The sequence below is a fragment of the Antennarius striatus genome, chromosome 6 (genome assembly GCF_040054535.1).
Source record: "Antennarius striatus isolate MH-2024 chromosome 6, ASM4005453v1, whole genome shotgun sequence".
Taxonomy (NCBI): domain Eukaryota; kingdom Metazoa; phylum Chordata; class Actinopteri; order Lophiiformes; family Antennariidae; genus Antennarius; species Antennarius striatus.
In genome coordinates, this window is record NC_090781.1 from 9,007,293 (window position 1) to 9,021,734 (window position 14,442).

The 14,442-nt window shown below is 37.9% G+C and overlaps 1 protein-coding gene across 3 annotated transcripts in view; it reads left to right on the top strand.

Moving 5' to 3' along the window:
- The window catches only part of aadac (arylacetamide deacetylase), a 44,050-nt gene that overhangs the window by 5,243 nt on the left and 24,365 nt on the right, over nt 1–14,442 (top strand). The window lies entirely within an intron of this gene.

Here is a 14,442-nt window from a genome sequence, read left to right on the forward strand (position 1 = left end):
TGATTAAGTTCCTGGAATTTGGTTCTGTGACTTCACATGCTCAGACTCAGGTTTCATGGACTCTTGAGAATACTGATGAAAATGAGTACACGTGTTAACAGCTGTCTGCCATGAGACTGATGTGACCTTTGCTTTTTAGGACGATGACACAGTGTTGTCACTGTTTTGTGGGAACAGCTCTTTGATATCTGGCTCATGTATGTGTTGGCATGGCGTATTCTTTTATTGTTTTGCAATTTTTCTTACTTAACTAGGAAATGTAATTTCTGTTGATAGTATTTATCATAGTTGTAACCAAACCCTTAATATTTTTTTTAAATGTGATAATTATGGCTCAAATAGTATTTAAAAGCAGTTAAAGATTTAGACATAGATGTAATAAAAGCATTATAATTATGAGCTGTAGTCTGATATCTGTTTGGGGAAAAACACTGGCAGTTCTCGCAATTTTTTTCAAATTTTATGTTTTGAAATGTAATGCTGAGGGTTATAATGCTGTTTACCTTTAAATCAAAGGTCAAACATTTAAGTAAACTTTGAAACAATTTCACTTGATTACAATTTCTTTCCACCACGAATACCAGGATAATCATGTCTGAGTGCAAAAACTGTGTACATGTGACACCTCCCTGAACTGACATGATCAGTTTACATATTTTTACTATGGTGTGTGTACTCTATACGCAGGAGCATGTATACAGTATGTGTGTGGTGCAGCAGCATTTCATTTGTGTTTAAACACAAACACCTAGAATCATAGTCATAGCTTCATATTTTGTAGCATTTGCACACAAATAAAATATTTCAACCCTTAAAACCTGTATTTGACTTTCCCATTGGGAATGCTGATAGGTAAATAGGTTATTGATTGTAATATTGACACCGAGCCTGTCAATCACAGTGATGGTAAAACGTGTTAGCGGCATACAGGATGCCCATTATACTGATGAATGGCTGAGATAGAGGGTGGCTTGAATAGTAGATCCCTGTTTGCCCTGTCTGAGATAAGCATAATTTTACTTCTGTGATTATTGTAATGTGAGTCGTTGAGGCCAACTGAATACTTTAAATTGCAAGACTAAGACAAATCATAACCAGATGGATCAATGTTGGCTTTCTGAACATAAGTAAAAAAACAAAAAGAGGAATAATTAATGACAGCAGCAGTAAATTATTCCCTGTCAGTTTATCCACTATGTTCTATCTGGCCTTGGTAAAAGTTTTTGGCTCAGTTTGAATTCATCGCTGGCTTCAGTTCTTGCTGTCTGTTTATTTAAAATTCAATAAGTTTTTTTTTTTTCTGAACAGTGTGGATGTGGAGTCATTTAGTTGCTCTCTTAGGACCGTGCTCTCTTGAACTTAGATGAACCTTCTCATTTTTCCTTATACCCTTTAACTAACCCTTTCTTACCATGGCAATAGAAACAGCAATCATGGGACTTTACAGTTTGATTCGTGTCTGTGTACATTTGTGAATTTCTCCAGACATGACGCACACGCCCTTTTTAACTTAAATAAGGTGCTCAAAAAAAAAAAAAAATCATGCACATACCTGCTCCAAGGCTGAAAAATCCTTCTTTGCTCCTTGCACCACCCTTCCACCCAGTTTTGTGGTATCCCATCAAAAATCACTTTGCAATGTTAAAAAGCAAAATAACACGTATGTCTGTTTCCACTCTAGAATTTAAGTGGCTTCTCTTTGCTCTGTACCCAACCCTTCTAACAAGTTTCACCAAAACCTGTCACAATATTTATTCATAGTGCCTGGACAATTTTAAGAATTAAGTAAAAATTAAAAAAATAAGTAACTGGATCAGCTATTTTGTTCTTATCCAGTTGAAAATTTGATCATTTTTTTCCCTGCCACATGTCCAGCCCTCCACATAGTTTTTTATTTATTTTTTAAATCTGTTAAGTAGTTTTTGCGACGTCCTGCCAGCAGTCAAACAAACACAACAAGCAGACCGGTGAAAACATAAAGTGACCTTGTTAGTGAAGGTAATGATGTCTCAGTTCACTGCTTTCACTAGAAATTGAATAATGGTGGGTCTTGATGGTTAAATGAAAATATGCTGATCTGAAAAACACAGACGTGAAGATGTGATACTTATTCCCAAATAATTCAAACATCTGGTTTTAATTAGTTCCACTTCTATTGGTGAATCATTTTATTACTGAGTGGCTGGCTTAACTCAGTGCACTGCAGTATGTGAGTAATAGTTCACCCCACTCCCACTCTGATGCTCATTTTGACTCTTGTCAGACCAGAGGCTCCGCTGTCATTTCTCACTGATACAGCTCGACACATAAACAGTCATTTTCCTGGATTTGTCTGACCAAACTATCAATTTTCCTGACAAAGTGCAAAAACCTATGTTTGTTATTTGTACTTTTGAATTTGAGAAATGTAAGCATGATACTATGTTGTCACGTGTCTTATTACAAACAATGGGTAATGCTGCTAACATTTCAAGTCAAGCATTTTGAGATGAAGTAATTCAGGCATCTTAAAGGTATTATACACATCTAGTTCTATGTGCGATGGTGCATACAAAATGTGTTTTGCATTTTGGCAAAAAATGCTTTTCTTTCTTATGCTTACAGGTATGGTTAAATGTTTGGACTCCTTTATAATCCTTTAACCATATGCACCCACTACTCTTTGTGTTTGTCATGCTGATCTGCACATGTTATCTGCATTCAGTCCATAAATCATGGTCCAGCAGAAATGGTGGAGTGGAAGGATGAATCATACAAAGCCACTCACATATTACATATTTGTTATTTTCCTCTTGTTTCACTGTGCTTTCGTGCATTCTTTCTTTATGACAGTCTGGAAATTGTAAGTCAATTCTAATCAAATGCAAAGTATTTTTACTACCAGGGGGTAGAACAAAACAGCAGGTCGTCTACTTTTCACCTAAAGCGATTTATCCTGGTTTTTGACTATTGTTTTGCCCTCGGTCAAAATATCTGTCCCACAAACCCCTTTAATCATTTTAATGTTGCTGTCTGAGAAAAGTGGCCAGTATTTATGTCTGTACCATATGTTTTTCATTCATTGACGTGTCACTCTGGTATGTACAAACTTACAGTCTATACATGGTGTCATTATATAGACAAGTAAAGTCATGTGTAGTTACTTGTCAACACTTTTCTGTATAGGATAATATACCCTCTGCAGTGATGGAATGGCCTCAACCAGTCTGGGCCTCCAGATAAATGAGTTTCTGCCATCACTTGCATGCCTACAGACACCTTGTGCATGTTACAGGGCCTGTACCCACTTTGTATATACATGTGACCAACCACCAATGTGTGCTAGAGTGGACTAACAATTTCCTTTGGGATAATAAAGTTGATTACATTTACATTTAAAGATTGGATAGCAAATACAATTTTCAATCAATCAATCAATCAATCAATCAATCAATCAATCAATCAATCAAGTTAATTTATAAAGCGCTTAATCATGGCAACAGACATTTCAAAGCGCTTTAACAGACAGAAAAACCCAACAGAACCCCCCCAGAGCAAGCATAAGCGACAGTGGCGGGGAAAACCTCCCTCGTTGAGGAAGAAACTCTGGGCAGGACCCAGACTCTTTTGGGCAGCCGTCCGCTTTGACCGGTTGGGTGGAAAAGAAATTCAATGAACATAAGGACAGGGTAAGAGAAAGAGAGAGAGTGTGGCAGATAGGTCAGATAGAGTCAGTTTCTTTATGGGTATGGTTAGGCGATTTGATGCAGGCGCTGAAGTGGGGACGGGAAAGTCAGGCTGCTTTCACCGACTCCTGGGTTGTTGTCTTCAATACATGTTCCCCACCATTTAGTTGGTTAATTCAAAGTGCAATTAAAGCTGCATGGATGACTGTATGGTGGCACGGAGGAAGAAGGGCAGCAGGACCCCAGCAGTTGGATAGATGAGGTGTGATACTGGTGGGCTTGGAGGAGCAGGTCCACAGTGGATGGGCAGATGAGGGGTGAACCTGAGAAAAACCTGTGAGGACATAGAGCACAGAGACTCCATGGAAGAAGTCAAGTTAGTAGGGCGTGATTGAATACTTGGAGACACAGAGGTTGGAGAGGAGGAAAGAGGGTCAGAGAGAAGGAGGACAGAGGAGCTCAGTGTGTCTTGATGTCGAGTCTCCAGCAGAGTAGGGCTATAAGGAAAATAATCTAGCAGCCTAAGTCGCCCTAATTGTAAAAATCTTTGAAAAAGATATATTTTAAGTGTAGTCTTAAATAATGAGAGGGTGTCTACCTCTCGAACCGAGGTAGGGAGGTGGTTCCACAATAGGGGGGGCTTGATAGCTAAAGGCTCCAGCCCCCGTCCTACTTTTGTATATTCTAGGAATCACCAGTAGGCCAGTATGTTGAGAGCATAATGCTCTAGATGGATTATATGGAACTAAAAGTTTCTTCAGATAGGTCGGTGTCTGGCCATGAAGAGCTTTGTAAATGAGGAGTATTTAAAATCTATCCTAGCTTTCATAGGGAGCCGGTGCAGAGAAGCCAACACAGGAGAAATATGGTTTCTGGTACTGGTCCTGGTCAGATCACAGGCAGCAGCATTCTGGACTACAGTGGTACCTCCACTTATGAAATTAATTGGCTTCGGAAGAAATTACGTAAGTAGTAAATTAAGTAAGTAGAGATGCGTTTTCCATGCAAATGCAATAATCCGTTCCAAGCCCACAAAAATTCGGACATAAATGTTTTATAAAGCATAAAAATGCATCGAAACATGTAACAAATACATGTTATGATTAGATTATTACACAATAAATGAGAGTTGTGCATAACATAAAAAAGAAGAAAGAATAATAATGACGGTCATTTACCTTTTAACAGCTGTCCTCATTGTTTTTTGCCCTGTTTGGTTCATACGCTCCTATCTCACCATGCTGAACAACAGAGTGAATTCCAGTCCTCCTTTTGAACTTCTCCAACCACCCACGCAATGCCTTAAACTCCTTAAACTTCCTTTTGTTTTAATAACGTGGCGACTGTAGATGCATTACGGCCATATTATTTGGTGAGATCAATCAAACGCATCCCTTTCTTATGCTTTTCTAAGCTCTACACTCAACCAGTCCACATGTGTTTTGTGGATCTGGAGAAGGCATTTGATTGTGTTGAGACCTGTCCGGTCCCTCTATGACCGAAGCCAGAGCTTGGTTCGCATTGCTGGCAGTAAGTCTGCTTTGTTTGTATGGATAAAAAAACTCTTTTCTTCGTCTTTTCCTTTCCTCTTTTCTCTGTCACTTTCTTGGGGTTCATCGTGAATACGTACTCAAAAAGTTATTGTATTTGCGCAAAACTATCAGAACACCTCATGGGTCGAGTGCCGAAGGCCGAGACACTCCATAAGCACCGATCTAGCTCCACACAGAGGTGGAGTGGCATCCCTCTTAGCCAATGGGATGCCAGGAAGATACGTAATAGGTAATAGCCAATGGCAGAGCAGCTATGAGAATGTTGCGTTCAGGAACCTGTGGGAGATTCGAGTGCCAGCCGATACTGTGTTTTCACATTACGTAAGTCGAAATTTCTTTCATAAGTAGAGGTAATATTTCCCTGCTGAGAAATTTCGTAAGTAGAGGTATCACTGTAGTTGTAGTGTCTTCAGTGACTTTTTCGGGCAGCCTGAAAAAGTGGGTTACAGTAATATAGTCTGGAAGTGATGAAAGCATGGATTAATTTCTCTGCATCATTCCGTTTAAAGTATGCCTGATTTTAGCAATGTTTCAGAGATGGAAAAAAGGCCGTTCTAGAAACCTGTTTTATGTGTGAGTTAAACGACAGATCTTGATCAAAGATGACACTTAGGTTCCTCGCAGTGGTTTTGGCATCAAAAGTTAAGCCATCCAAGACAATTATGTCACTGGGCACTACATCCCTAATCGTTTTTGGGCCGAGAAAATGACCTCAGTTTTACCAAAGTTTAGATGCAAAAAGTTATTGGTCATTCAATCTTTAGTCTTTTTGACACACTCCTGCCCAACTGACTGACTTCATCAGGTTTGATTGATAGATACAATTATGTATCATCAACATAACACTGGAAGTTGATGGGAGTGTCTATGTCTATAAATTTTCAGAACAAACTAGCATGTCTTCTGGGTTAATCACATTCAGCAGTAGGAATTCCTGAAAACACACAAAAATAGTTGATTGCATCAATATCAAAAATAATCTGTGTTTAAAAGCACTATTTTAATACACTGCACAAAATGTCATTATATATCTTGTAATAAAATAGAAGTGAGTGTGGGATGTGGTAATGGTCCTAATCTCTCTGCTCATTTGTTATACTTCATTTGATGTTGACTAAGGACTAACAGATGCATTTTTATACTCAGATACTTTCCTTATTTGTGATTTTGTCTCATGAAAACATGGTTACAAATTTAGCTGCGGCTCATTCCATGTTTTGAATTTATCACTGATGAGAGATTATAGGGTTTAATTCTAACATCTGTTCAGTACTTTCCCAGGGACTTTAATTTACATAACCACCATACACCACTCCGGGTGTGCCATTTGATAATTTAGGAATTGTTTGATTTAATTTCAACAGATAATTGATAATTTATTTCTGATTGTAGATGACAGGGAGTGTATTGAGTATTTCATACTTCTTTAAATGAAGTTAGATGGATGTACATGTTTTACTCTTTTTCAGCTAGTGTGAGGTAAAGAAATAGGGGAGATGCGTCAAGAGAGACAATAGAGGAGATAGCACACCCTTGTGATCTGGATAGTGCAGCAAGATTCTTCCTTTTTGGATTGGAGTGATTCTGATGTACAGAAGCATTTGTCATATGCAGATACTATAATTCTCAGTTGTTGCCACACTTCCATCTGCTACAGAGCTACTATCTTACTTTTTTATGATATATTTTCTTGCCTAGTGATCCTTTGGGTCCTAACTGTCCTGACGTTGAACATCTGTGTTTTGATGAAAATGTCAATAATGAAAAGCAGCTTGGAATTTCTTTGTTACATAAAGTTAAAAAAAAGTAATTAATTAAATCAATGCAAAAATATCACAGGGTGCATTTTCAGGGAAGAATTCATTGCTAATCAAAGTAAAGGTTGTCCTTCCTGAGTAGCATAATTCTTTGCTTAGATGACAGAAGTTATGTGGTTGATGACTCTAGAGGAACTAAAACTAGGATGGATTGCAGCAATGAAATTCCGTCTATTTCTTCGACACATATATAAAAAATATCTATCCACAATGATGCAGTGGGTGAAAGTGAAAAGATAGAATTGCAAGAAGTTTTTTTCACTTCTTGAGTAATGCTGAGGGTTCTCTCACTGTTATGTTAAATTAAAAATGTGACAGACTGAAAAACATTAACATTATTAAACGTTTAACTCTGAGTAAAGGTTTAATATGAATTTAATGCTTACTTACTTGCAAAATTCCCACACTGCCATTGCTTGTGCACAAGGGTAAAATAAAATATCCTTCAGAGGTTCATCTAATGACCTCACAATGTCTCAGATGATGCCAGACCTTCAACAAACATGTGGTTTAGTGATCTCACTCACATCTTGCACGTCTTCCAATCTTTCTGCGGGCCAAGATTTTTTTTTTTTTTCATGATAATACTAGTACTTTACAAGAGCTAGTATCCGCACATCCAAACTGTCTGCATTTGAATGGTGCAGAACTCAGAAGGTAGAAAAAAAAAGAGCAATCTATTCTTCCTGACCTTATTTCTTTCTCAACATCACAACAGTTTCTCGTTTTCATTTGATGGGCGTGTATGTAACAACACTTCATTGCACAACTTGGAAAGTGATACAAAAGTTTCCACTTACTCACCATCATGAAAATAAGAAAATCTCTTTTTTCGTAGAAGAAACTGAAAAATGTATTCTGAAGTCAAACTATTACAAGAACGAATACTGTAGCTAAAACAGAGGAAGACATAAAATTACGCGGTGCAATCTTTGTCATTTTGTCACAACCATTATGGATGTTGAAGCAGATTTAGCATTGCCTTAAAACATTGGTTATTCTTTTTCTGCTAAACCTTATGCTAAAACAGTGTTTCTCAAATGGCACAGTGCAATGCTAGGGGGGCACCTGTCACTCTGGGGAACATGTTTTTATTTGCCTTACTAGAATAAAGTGTAATTGCACATCCACTACAGTAGTTGGCAGTGGCGTTCTCCATTGTCAGGTGTACACAGGGAGTATTAGCTTGAGGAACTATAAAGAATGTTCTGTAGCGGTGGGCTTCATTATGACTACAGGCTGGTGTGTTTACTGTGTCTAAAAATGGTGGCAGCAGACAGCATGAAGCCTAATAAATGAAGGCGCAACTTAAAGACATTACACCCCAGTCACACTGAGTTTTTTAAGTAAAAACGTGCCGAATATTGCCAATAATCATCTTGCTTTGTGAATGCTACTGCAGTAAACCAGCGAGCTCTATTAGCATCATATAAGGTGGCGTACCAAACTTCTCAGTGAAACCCCCCCCCCCCTAACAGAGGAGCTGAAACATTGAGCAGGAGCTGAGAGTTTGGTTATATGCTTCAAACCCGAGAAGCTGTGCACTGCCCAAACAGGCTCATTGTAGCAATTAATCCTGACTTCCTCATTTTGATAAAAAGAAAAAGAAAAAAAAATCACCACAAATTTTTTTATTCATTTTAGTTTTGTAGGTTAAAGTGTTTTATATATTGTGCACCTCAGTTAATGTTGGTGAACTGAATTTTAATTTTTTAAAAATTATTTATTGGTTTTTTGTTTTATTTTATTTTTCAGTATCAAATGGTGCAATAAGTTGTTCAAAAATGTTTACAGTTTAACCAAGGATTTTTTTTACATTTCAGGCAAATTGGTGCACTTACAACTTTTCTGTGAGGGATTAAAAATAATATTAGTAAAATTATTCTTTGATATAAATTGAACTATATTTCTTTTTTGTTATCTTTAATGTTAATAAGGATTAAATGCAATGCAGAGTTGTACTTAACAATTTTATAGACAATTGATGTTATTTGGGGTGGCACGGTGACACAGTGGGTAGCGCTGTCGCTGCACAGCAAGGCGGTATACCAGGTTCGAGTCCCGCTCTGTGCAGAGTTTTCATGTTCTCCATGTGTCTGCGTGGGTTCTCCAGCTTCCCCCCACCTACAAAAACATACAATTCAGGTTAATTGGCCGTTCCAAAATGCCCATAGTGTGAGCGTGCATTGTTATCTGTCTTTGTGTGTCTTGGCGTCGCGCCCGGAGTTTCCCCCACCTCACTCCCCAAGACAGCTGGGATAGGCTCCAGCTCCCCGTAACCCGCTACAGCGGATAAAGCAGTTCGTAAGATGATGTAGTTGCGGCGGAGAATGGTGGGTGTAAATTGTTTTCTCTTGCAAGGCGGGGCGCAACGGAAAATAATTTAGAAGCACTGAGCAACAACAAGCCCAATGACTTAGTAGTGCAATGACATCTTCTAAATTGGACTATGATGAATAGCTTTGATTTATTGATTTTGGTTTACTTTTTATTATGGTGACTGAAATTTATGAAAGACGTCTGTTTTAAGGTGTTTTCTTTTTCATTTTTTGGATATGATTAGTGAGGAGCAGAAACTTGTACTGTATATGGTTAGGGGGCTGGAAGTAGTGTTGGACTTCTGTGTGGTAAATCTTAAGAGTAATTTACCAAATTATAAAACTTTTATCTGTCAAAGTAATTGATTGTGTTATTGATATTATTAAACACACGATTAGGACAATTGCTTCTAGAGCAAGTATTTTACACACTTAAATTAATATTAAATGAATAAGTGAGGACTAAACATTTTCATTAATTTTCTTGTTACCACAGGTATGTATTTTTTTGGTTAATACTCGATAAAAAATTTTATCAGTGCTTATTTCAGTGAAGTTCCCAGCTCATCTCTAAATATTATATCAGAAATTGCATACCATAATATTCTAACTGTTCAATCAAAGAGAAGATTTTTTTTTTTAAATTATGTGCAGCAAAATTAACCCACGACGTGACTCTGTCATGATTTTGTCCACAAGTGAATGTGTCTTAGCACTTCAATGTTACGACTGTTGTTTCCATCTCCTCCACTCAGAAAGAGAACCAGACTACTGAAGTCCAGATGCTGAGTAAGAAGCCACATTTACCCCAGACATTTAAAGGACAATGAGAGGTGTCAAGTGTTTGTGGTCGATTTACACATGTTCCGCTGATCACCTCTAGGTGTCAGCAAACCAACACTCAGTGCACCTTCAGGCACTAAGGCTTGTTTCAACAGTGAGAGGCCTAAGACCAGGAACTCACAATAAATTTGGCTAGTAAGGATAAACATGTATAGCTGGAACTACTGATATGGTTGCAGATTAAAGACAGAATATGAGCAAACCTCAAATTGCATACCCTTTTATATTTCCGCAATGTTGTTCAGCAGGAAGCAGGCATTATTCTTACATATACAGTACATCTTACAGTTTGGCTCATTTTGCACATCATCTTATTTTAGCGTTCATGTGAACAATCACTGAGTGGAATTCAGATATTGCTAAATCTTGATAGATGCATTGTCTGTATCTATTGTAATAAGCACAGTACTGTACTTGCAGTTGGTCGTTAGGGAGGCCCACGTATAAAAAGACAAAACACATTAACGATATTTTTAGCTCCAATTTAATAGTAGTTAGTCAGACTTACTCTAAATGCTGATGCGACTATGAAGTTAAACTGTACAGTGGTACCTCTACTTACGAAATTAATTGGTTCCGGAAGAAATTACGTAAGTAGTTTCTTCTACACTATTCCAAGCCCCCAAAAATTCCTACATAAATGTTTTATAAAGCATAAAAATGCATCAAAACATGTAACAAATACATCTTACAATTAGATTATTACACAATAAATGAGAGTTGTGCTTAACGTAAAAAACAAAGACTAGAGTAAAGAATAAAAATGATGGTCATTTACCTAATAACTGCTGTCCTCATGGTTTTTTGCCCTCTTTGGTTCATGGGCTCTTGCCTCACCATGCGGAACAACAGATTGAATTCCAGTCCTACTTTTGAACTTCTCAAACCACCCACGCAATGCCTTAAACTCCTTAAACTTCCTTTTGTTTTAATAACATGGCGATTGTAGATGCATTACGGCCATATTCTTTGGCGAGATCAACCAAATGCAACCCTGTTTTAGGCTTTTCTATTATCTCTTGCTTTGTTTGTACGGACAAAAAAATTATTTTCTTCATCTTTTCTTTTCCTCTTTTCTCCGTCACTTTCTTGGGGTCCATAGCGAATACTCTAAAAGTTAATGTAGTATATTTGTGCAAAATTGCCAGAACACCTCACGGGTCGAGAGCTGAATGACGAGGAGCCTGCATAAACACTCATCTAGCGCCACACGGAGGTACCTCTTAGCCAATGCGATGCCAGGAAGATACTAGGTAATAGCCAATGGCAGAGCAGCTATGAGAATGTTGCATTCAGGAACCTGTGAGAGCTGCGAGTATCAGCCGATACTGTATTTTTACCTTACGTAAGTGGAAATTTCTTTCGTAACGAGAGGCAATATTTTCCTGCTGAGAAATTTCATAACTAGAACATTTCATAAGTAGAGACATTCATAAGTATAGGTGCCACTGTATATCAAACTCTAAAATTTAACACAGATGATAATTTTGTAAAATAGCTTGTAGAGATGAACAATACAATCTGTTATGAAGAAATGTTTACCCACCATCTGTGCTAAATTTATTGATGCATCCTGGGGGGTTGGATAAACATTTGCTTGACTTGTTTGAAGCTTATCTGAGTTGTTTAAAATGTGAAATAGTGCAAATCTGGGAAAGAACATTGAATAGGACTTTTGTGTACATTGGCACAACTTATCTCTCTTAATTACTGCATGTTCACAATATTAAAATCAGATTACTCATACCATAATTAATGATGACAACTTCCTGTATTGAATACTTCATATTTCTTCATGGGTTTGGGGTTTTCTTAATTCCATGTCTATAAACACTCTTCTGAACTCACGGGAAAAGTGGCCACGTTAATATCTTTTTATTGAAGTCATAGCACCATCTGCTGGTCACTAATGTAACACATATCATGCAGAAAAGGTGATGGTGTTTGTGAAAATTGAAAATTGTTCTGGATTATATCTTTATTAGATATAATAAAGCACGAGACTAAATTTTGAATTGTGAATATTAATTCATTGTGATGATGGCCTGTGGCAGTCAATGGTCTCCTGTTCAAAGGTTATGCTTTTATTTCCAAAAAAATATTTCCAGCTGAATAATTTTTCGTAAAGCTTTTCAAGGTGAAAGCTTAGTTTTGTTCAGAAATTGCTACTATCACAAAACAAAATTAGCAAAAGAAGATAGTTTTATATAGTCTTATAGTCATGACTAATATAATAGAGCATTTTGTTTGACTTTTAATTGTTAATATTTAATATTTATTAAAATGGTTTTTCAAGTAAAATCTAAAAGCAGATTTTTTCATTAGTGACATTGAGATAGTTAATAAACTACTGTTACCTTTTTCATATGAGAAATCTCCAGGTTTTATATCAGGCTCCAACTGTGGCCCCATTTTATACTATTACCATCTGAATTTATGCACTTGACCTGTAGGTTACGTGGTCCCTTATCTCTCTCTGTCCACTTACAAATTCCATACACATGGTGGTTCATGCTAGCCGAAAGATAGTACCTTTGCAAGAAACACTGGTCATGTTGGAATCTTCAGATGTAAGTCTCATAGACATTATAGAGAACTCCCTAACTTGGGCTGTTGACTATCTGTCCATTGATCCTGTTATGGCACCATGAATGTATGCTGCCTCATAGTGCCTTCTATACTGCTCAGGATGGTGCTGCAGAGAAAGTGAAGCTGCAACATTCAGTCAATATAGGGTAAATATTGATGGATCAAAATAAATAGTGCTTACACAAACACTACCCAGAAGTTGCAACTTTGTGGGTGGAGTCTTTGCGGCCTTATTATAATGCTGAATCGCTTCTGTGATCAGTGAACTATCCTAGCCTTAAACATTCCTGCTTGAATACAGGAATGGTCAGTGACTCTGAGTTTTTATCTTATCCATATGTCTAACACAAACATACTGAATGGCACAGTGTGGAACATCCCATGTTGTGACTCAAATGCTTTGGCTGGGCACACATAATCTAGATCTGTTGCTTCATTCATTATTGAATCCAATAAAGCCGTGTCCACCCGAAGGGCTGCCTGTAGTACCACTCAGGGAGGTGCAGCAGATGACTGGGCTATGTGTACTGTCAGAAATAGAGAACTGAGGTTCTTAAATGGCACTGTCATGCCACATCACCAGTTTTTGAGGGATTTGCTCAATCTATGGGCATTGGTTAAGTGGAGAAAGGGTTATAATTGTAAGACCCCACCTGGTGGAGGCCATAAGTAGTAGATACCCCTTGTGCACAGTGACAGAATTCTTGAGCCCAATGTCAAAACATGGCTGATGCCTCTTTGCATACTTGGACTTCTTGGCGCGTAGTGGAACTGAGATAACCAAGACAGTGTCAGGTGTATCACAAATGTTTGGTCTGTCTGGTCTTGCTCTATAGGGGAGCCTGAGATAACCAGGATGGTTATCTGGTGGAGAAGGAGATAGATAGGATGGTATCTGTGTACCACAGACGTTGACCATTGATGTGCATACCATAATCACCTGATATACACGTCAATTTAGGGAGGTGTTATGAGGTTGGCATGTAATGAGCAGGTGATATGAGGATTGCTCTCTACACCAGGATGGATGTTGAAGCAAATTAATCTCGATGGCAGTAAATTACCTGCATTCTCAAGAGAATTGGTATTTCAGAAAGTTGGACTTTGCATAAGTAAGGTAGTAAGTAAGGCAGAAGGATCCCACAAATCTCATCAACGAATGTGGGGGGTGGCGTCAGACACAGGCCTCCAGAAACTGTTTGACAAGCTGTGTTTGTGGGATTACCCGGGGGAGGCTTTCCTCCCTTTGTATCTACAGAAAATTCTAAATCAACATCTATGTTTTCTACCCTCCTCTGTGTCTGGAGGCAGAATTTAGTCTCGCTGCCATTCCATTCAATATGTCTCATGCCTCAAACAAGCATGGCAGTGAGCATTTTCTGTCATTTTCCAGTGACATAAATATTACTACAGATTTACTCTGAAAGCATGTAAGCATGATTCAGCTAATTGCTTTCAATGCACTCCATATACAAATACAGTTGTTTGAGCCTTCTTTGGTTTCTCTTAATATGGGTGCTACCACATATCTAAGACTGAAACTGCAAAAGTGAGATTCAGCATCACACTTCCAATTGGCTTTCTGTCCTGCTTGGAACCTTAAAACAAGACAAACAATGCTTCCCACACAACACCCTGAGGAGCGAGACACTAGCTC